An 8,153-nucleotide genomic window follows, 5' to 3' on the forward strand; every position below is an offset into this window, starting at 1 on the left:
GACCTCTCAGATCTCAGGGTAGTTTGTTGCCTGCCCAGGTGTGTCCTGCAGCCCCTCTCTCCCGGGGTCCTGTTCCCTGCAATGTACCAGGCCAGAATGCCTGCCTTCCTCCAGGCACTGGGTTTACATGTCCTGGAGCCTTGCCCCGTCTGTTCAGGTGGCTCTGCAATCAAGTACATGGGTTTCTCCTTTTGTGTATTGGGAACCTGCCCGTTCCGGTTGCAGCTTACCCTAGCTGCTTGCAGCCTTTCTCCTCTGGCTACCTGGAAATCCGGACCACTAGTCCAACATATTTCTGTGCAGTTAGCCTTGACCCAGCCGCCTTCCTATATAGTAAAGCAGCTAGCCTTGACCCTGTGCAGCTAGCCTCTGTGCAGCTAGCCTTGACCCTGCTGTGCCTTCCTTTTTAATTAACAGGGACTTTTGGCTCCCTGTTATACCATGTTCCTGTTTAAACTATACTAAGCACAGTTCAGTTCATGGGTGCTTTCTTGTTCAGCAATTTCCCATTACAAACTGGGTATCTTTAAAAAAACAATTGTGCCTTGGAATAGCAGTCCTGAGGTCATCAATGGCATGTCCAGGGAAGTTGAAATGTTAAGCCACAAGCTTTTTTGTCTTTCTGCAGCTGATGCCAGATCACTGCAATCTTATGTGTAGAGATGACCCTGTCTTTCCAATATAGATAGCAGAGGGGCATTGTAAGCAGGTGATGTCATATGTAATGTTGGTAGAGTTGCTGGTGAATGAATCTTGGATGTTGTACTCCTTGTTATTAGATTCCTTGTTGTCTCAGTGTTGATCTTGTCTTTACTTATTTTGGGACACAGTAGGCATTTGGGTCCACTGGTGCCTAGATGAGGATGGGAGTTTGTTAGTCTGTTGTTTGAGACATGGTTTGAGGTTGAGAAGCTGTCTGTAAGACAGGGCAGGATTGTCCCAAAAGGCTACCTTGAAATGGTCGTTCTTTTCCTAGATGAATTGGAGATCATTAATGATGTGTCTTAGCTGTTCAAGGGGGCTGTAGGTGACAATTAGAGGGATTCTTTTGTCCTTCAGTTGTCTGTGTCCAGAAGTTGGTTTTGTTACAGGTAGAAGCAAGGTCTGAGTCTGGCTTTGTTGATTTGAGTGCCTATAGTTTTGGGATTGTATTGTAATTGTGGGAATCCCTGCTCTAGGTCCTTAAAGTGTTCATCCCAGTTGGAGAGGTCTGAGCAGATCTGGCTGTAATGTAGAGCTTGGCTGTAGACAGATCTAGTGGTGTCCTTCACTGTAGCATCTAGGAAATTAATCTGCTGTTACTGCAAAGTTAGTTTGATGGAGGGTTGGAAGTGGTCTAAATCGTGGTGAAATTTCTCTACAGATTTCTTTCCATGTGTCCATATTATGAAGATGTCATTGACATACATGAGTTATATCAAGGAGATGAGAAGGCAGCTGCAGAGGAAATGAATTTCAAGATTTGTCATAAATATGTTGGTATACTGGCGGGCCATATGTGTGCTCATGGCAATGCCATCCATTTATAAAGATATTTGATTCTGCATGGTTATCAACCCATTTTTGGGCTTGATGTACTTAAGAGGCATTGCTCCTTACTTTTTCCATGTAAGTATCTTCCCTGTGGACGATTCAAATCTATTTAAATATTTGACATTTAATTGAAGTTATTACCCTTCCAGGGATTTTATTTCCAAATAGTAGTGTAACAGACTGCCAATATGGGCTCACCAGATTGGCTTGAGATACTTACCCTGGGCTAGAAACAGTGCTGGTGAACTCTGAGCGACCCCAAGGGTGGAGCAGGGGAGCCCTGCCCTGTGGAAAAGGAGAAGCCAATTGAAAGAAGAGGTTTTCAATCCCCTTATTTGCATGGAAGGGGGATGGCCGGGGTTAAGGGCCCACCACCCTGAGCCCTGATTGGCCGGTTTGCAAGCTAGGCAGGGATAAAAGCAGCAGCCGAAGTGGCATGTGGGGGGCTGCTGAGAGTGACCCCGGGAAATGATGCAGGAGACCTGAGAAGAGCTTGGGTGAGCTGACCCAGCAGAGAAAGCAAAGAGACCCCTCTGAAGAGCCTCGAAGGCCCTGGCAGAAGAAGGCAGCAGCAGTTGGCCGTGCCTCCAGTCCTGCAGCAGAGGGGAGTTGTGGCCAGGGCTTGGGGCAGAGAGCTGGTGCCCCAAGGCCCCATTGCAGTGTGCTGGATGTGCCAGGTGTCCCAGAGGCTAGGGGTGGCAGTTGGCCCCCCACTCCACTGCGGAGAAGAAGCAGTGGCAGCATCCTTATCCAGAGCAGGGAGCTGGGCTCGTGAGTTGAGGAAACCCCTCACCTTCCCTGGGGAAGCAGGACAGCAGCAGGCAAGGCACTGGGATCCTGAGGAGCAGCAGGGCACCAGGATGAGGGTCCCTGGGAGCTCGGGATGCAGGCTGGTGCTCGGAGTAGGCATGCTGCGAGGCATGTGTGGTGCCCGGACAGTCATCTGGAGCAGGGTTTTAGAGCAGTGACCCCTGGGATCTGCCTGGGCTGCTGACTGTCTGCCACAGAGTGCCTCAGAGGGGACTTAGTCTTGTCCCTTATTTTGCAGCTGATTGTCATTGGATGGAGTCTCTGAGCTTTGTGCTTGGGTCATGACAATTGCTGCAGGAGCCTACTCTGTTGCTTGTTGCTTGCCTTTTTGGTTGCCACAGAGGGTTACCCTTCAGCCTCTTTTGAGGGCTTGGGGTTTGATACAGTTTGATTGCTGCAGGCCGGAAGAGCTTAACCTGTTGCAGTCTGTCATTATTGGGAAGCCTGTGGGAGCTGCTGGGTGTAAGCACCTTGCTTCCTTGTGGTAGCATCTCAGCAGTGGCTGAAAGCTGCTAGTTACCCTGCCTGTGGTTCCTGAGTCAAGGGGTGACTAATGCCTTCTGGTTTGTTTTGTGATTCTGGTTACGCCATTTAAGTTCACTTATAAATAACCTTTCCTATTATTCTTGTTTTGTACATAAAGTGTAAATAGTTAAATCAGTTAAGTGTTAGACCTTCTTGGGCTGGCTGGAAAGTAAATTGGTGCTGGCTAGAAGCCCTACTCCACTCTCACCACACCATCCCTGATATTGGGCAGGGGTGGCAACTATTGGGCTGCCACCTGGATTATATAGTAGGGTATAGTCTTATGTAATAATCTTGTTTTAAAAGGTTTAAATAAGACTTTTAGAATTACTTTGGCTTTGGTAGATTTCATGTTAGTCAGTATTCATTTGTAAATTGAATTATATTTTACGGTTTATTTTGCATTTGGTGCTCACAAAAGTTGAAGTTTTTAATGAAGCATGAAAGCACATTTTATTTCTAAATTTCTAAATATTTACAGATTGAATGATCTCCTTTTAAAGAAGGCAGACTACCTTACACATTGAGTTATTCTCTGTTCCTTTGGTCACCCAGCCTCATAGGTTCCTGCAGGAAGGTAGAGTCTATGCTAAGAAGAGGTTAATTTCTTGAAAGAAATGTAGTCTTCTATTTCTTTTATGAAACTACCATCATCTTATGCATGTACTGTGTAACAGAGTAAACAGAGAAAAGACACGTAGTGGATTTAAGGCTGTTCCTTCAGAAAAAATTAACGTCTCTGTACATTAATGCAAACATTAGTATACGCTGTAGTATACCACAGATAGTAAACATGAGGGGAAAAATCTGTCTCCAAGATGATTTTAAAAGCAAAAACTAACTTCTAGGTGTGGTAGGCAAACTAATCTTTTCTGACTTGAGATTGAATCAGTTGAATTGACTCACTATTCACTCATTTATCTACATTATTGCAAAAATCCACACCAATTTCAAATCAACTCAGAGATTCAGAAAAGTTAGTTAGGGTCAAAGATAATGGAGATCAAATTGCTTTTGACACAGCACTTTCATTGCTCAGAAAAATGAGGTAGTAATTTAAGCTCTCTCTAATTCTAGTTCCTAATATATTTTCCTATTATTTTTTGTGTTTCATGGCTATATTAAGCATAACTGCATTTACATTGTCTGACATTCAGAAGAAACAGAGGTAAAAATGTGAATTGGGAAAAATTTATTGTACTTTTGTTCATATTGTACTAAATGTTCATAAAGTCAGCTTATTTATTTATATTTTATGCATAGAAAATAATTGTGTAAGTAGTTATTGTGGTCAAGTTTCCGTATCGCACATCTAAGGCAGGATTATGTGACAGAGGTTGGCTAGACTGATAGAAAATGTTTTGCTTCAGGCACTAAGAACATATAGTATAAAATATTAAAATACGCTCACAAATAATGTACTTACTGCAAATTGAGCGCACAATTTTCTGTTTATTAATACACAGTTGTGTACCTTTTAATATCAAAAGTTACTGACAATTTTTTACTAGCTTGCTAAGAAAATTATGCTTCTTTATCTCCCTGAAAAAAAACACACAAAGAAATAGTTCATGACTTGGAATAAGAATTTACATAATTCTATATGTATACCCAAAATAGGCTGTAGACTTTTCAGTCCATGATTACAATTCTGCTGGTATCACAGCTTTGAATTTGCAGCTTACAGGCAGCTTACAAAACTCTGCTATAAGAATATGTGTAATATTAAGCAGGTGAACAGTCCTAGAGACACATATAGGTATCCTGATAGATTTTCTTAATTAAATGTTTTCAATTTTATATTTTCCATGAAAACAAGACTTTGACTTAATTATACTTTTTGACAGTTAGTATGTGAAGGCAGTTCCATTTCAGCTATGTCTTGGTTTTATTTGGTTGCTCTGACGAGGACTCATAATTCGATGGGTAGTTGTGAGCAAAGGCTGACATTTTCACAACAGAAGCTTGCACTATGGTCTGTTTATCTGAAAACATAATTCATATTTGTGATCATTTGAAAGTCTGTAGGTTTCATTTTTGAAGATCAATCCATTTCTTTCCATGGAAGAGTGGAAAGTGGGGTTTTTTGTACCACACTCTGAGAATGTTGCAGCTAAGTAGGTGGAAGTGCATTAGGGTTTTTTTTTTGTAATATTATTTAAGTCTTCACTCACCAAAAATATTGCTTTTAAAAGACATTGCCTGACTTGTATAGAGAATCACATTTCTATTTTCAAAAAAGTCATGGTTATAGAAACAGAATCTTTAGCTTTATAACATAGAGGTTTTCTGTACTTTCCATATACTACTATAGGACCAATCACTTAGTTTGAGGTCAAATACCATTAATCACTAGCCATCCTTTTTTTGCAATTTAGATATGAAAGGATTTTGGGTTTTTTCAGAAGTCATTTTTGTTATGCATTTATTGGTGATGTCTGTGGGCACATCTACGTGTGCTATTAATGTGCTTTAAGCTTACTGTGCAGTAAAATAAGGTGCAGTAAGCTTTCCCTGGGAGCATGTCTACACATGCATCCAACAAGAGCAGTTCATTGTAGGCCTACTCCTTCTCTACTCTGCCACCCTAGAGCAGCCAGGAGCTCCAGGCTCTTTTAGGTGCCTGTCCCTGGCTGACAGGGTATACCAGAATCAAGCCTAGGCTCGGTGGGAGGTGGAGAAACTGTCCTGCCTTTGGGGCAGCTGCCTCCCAGCTCCATACCCAATTGACAGATCAGCACATGGGGCTGGGAGACAGGCAGCTACCTGGGAGAGGGAACAGTTCCCCCACCCCTGCTGCCTGGGAGCAATTTGCTTCTGGGCAGCTATCTACACATGCACTACTGTGCAGTAAATCTACTATCTGTATCTACAGGTATTTGTCAACCAGGCAGTAGACTAATTTACTGTACAGTGACTGCAGGTACATGAGACACTGACTGTGCAGTAGTGTCACATGGCAAAAACCATGATGTGATGCTACTGTGCAATAGTTTTAGACTACTGTGCAGTAGCATCACAAAAAAGGCATTCACCAGCGCTACAGTCCAATAAGTTGGGTTACTGTACTTTTATTTAGTACTTGTTCTTATTTAGTTCTTACAAGTACTAAATAAATGTGCAATAATGTCTCGTATAGGTGTGGCCAGTAAATGCCGTGCACTTATTGATGGTGATGCTTTACTGTGTAGTAAACTAATCTGTTGCACAGTAAAGCATTTCATGTAGAAACATCCTATGAACAGTTTCTTCAGAATCCTGGGTTACTTCTATTTGTAAATAGAATTTAATCTGATGCATTTAATTTATTCCTTTAAATACCATTTTATAGACTGGCGATTCCCAGCTCAGGGGTACCACAGGATTAGCCAAGTAAAACTGCCCCACATACTTCTGCTGCATTAGGGTTATGATCAGCCTAAAGGAGGCAAGAGCTGGCTCAGGAGCAGGAGTCCTTCCTGGTCCAGCCCTTCCAATCCTTCTCCTGAAAACAGAAGTGCACCTGCCAGTTCCACAAATGTGCCTCTGTTTCTGAGAGGGGCCTAAGTGGGTTAGATCAGGAAGGGCTACACATCACAAAACAACTCCTGCCTGCTTTAAGTTGATCAGAGAGCCTTAATGCAGCAGGAGCATGTGCACATCAGAGCCTTTCCCTGGTTAGCCTTTCAGCAGGCATGGAGTAGTTCTACCTGGATGCAGCAACATCCAATTGAGAGGCACTGAGGTAAGTTGAAGAAGCACCAACGTTTTAAAAAAGTGATAGGGGGGCACTTTGACCCTGAAAAGGTTGAGCACACTGCTATAGAGTAAGAGAACAAAGAATTACTCAGTATAAAAAAAACAAAAACAAAAATAAACCCTAAATAAAATCAGTTTATAAGACAGCATGGATAAAACCATGGAATATATAGGTTAGTATCAAATTGTTGTGACTGGGTTTCTAAAGGATCTGGTTTATTTTAAAATAAAAATATTTTCATATAGAGGCCAAATGAAAATCACATTTCTTGCTTCAGGCCACCAGCTAGATACAGGAATCAAGAAGAACTTCCCACTCGTAGTATATAAAGTATAGCACCAATCACACTGCGGCATTTTATAACTTCTTTTGAAACATCTGACCAGATTCTGCCTGTGGATTCGAGGTACCCCAGAGTTCCTGTATCCAAAGGACGCACAGAAACATCCCTCTCATGGATCATTCAAACTAGGTTAACAAGATGAAACTTCCTGAGTGTGGAAAATGTTTTTTGTGTGTTTGTAAACACACAGGATGCCATACAGTAATATTTGATAATTGCATAAGAATCTCAGTGTCAAACATGCATTCATGCTTCTTTGAAGTAGAAGTGATTACGTTATATTTTTGCATTATTTTTACAAAGAGGAATTTGAATCCCTGGGGGTGATGGTGGTCTGCTAATCAATTTCTTCTCAAACATTAGGGAAATAAGGCTCATAATGTTCATGCCAGTTTTACAGATGCATAAATGAAGCTAAAAGTAATTAAGAGGCTTTGCCAAGGACCTGCAGAAATCTGTCTTGGTCCTAACATCAATATCATCCTTTTCTGGGGTGTAGGATGGTTATCAGAGTGGCTCTTTTTACCGTCTTCAGGAGAGCAGTTTGTTTTGCATGCATTTTGGAGTAAACCAGAATTTGACAATGTTAATCGGATTTTATATATTTCCAATAGGAGCTAGCTTTGATAGTTGGCATCCATTTAGATATGGTATATTTAACACGAGAGCAAGAATCAGTCATACTGTTTGAGAGCATTTAACTATATTAAAAAGCCAAACTTAAAAAATGTATTGGGAGTGAATAGATAAAAAGGAAAGGAAGTGATGCATAGAAAGCGACTAGGCAGTTACCTGTCTTCCCCCATCCTTCTAATATGATAGCTGTGATATATACCAAGTGTTTAATCAATCCATTTGCACCATGAAACAGCCAGAAAAGAGGGAGGGAGGTTGTGACCCCAGACCAGACTTCTAAGACCATTAACAGTCCAGAAAAGAACCTTGTAAGTCTTGTTGAAAACCCTTTAATATAAGTTATCATAGACCTGCTGATTTAAAAATATCCAGGTTTAGTGGCTGCTGTTTAACATCCTCCTGAAATACTGTTGGAACAAACTGTGTATCATCATCCTTTATATTTATCATCTGGCCTTTTCCCAATTGGAGAACAGAAATATGTAGGGAAAATGTCTGTGGTTTTTTTTCGTTAACAGTTCTACTATTTTCATTTAGTAATCTGTTGTGATTGGGGTTTTGGGGGAC

The 8,153-nt window shown here is 41.4% G+C and overlaps 1 protein-coding gene across 2 annotated transcripts in view; it reads left to right on the forward strand.

Moving 5' to 3' along the window:
* The window catches only part of IMMP2L (inner mitochondrial membrane peptidase subunit 2), an 871,246-nt gene that overhangs the window by 373,804 nt on the left and 489,289 nt on the right, over positions 1–8,153 (forward strand). The window lies entirely within an intron of this gene.

The sequence above is a fragment of the Crocodylus siamensis genome, chromosome 4 (genome assembly GCF_052110815.1).
Source record: "Crocodylus siamensis isolate JL-2025a chromosome 4, ASM5211081v1, whole genome shotgun sequence".
NCBI classification, from domain to species: domain Eukaryota; kingdom Metazoa; phylum Chordata; order Crocodylia; family Crocodylidae; genus Crocodylus; species Crocodylus siamensis.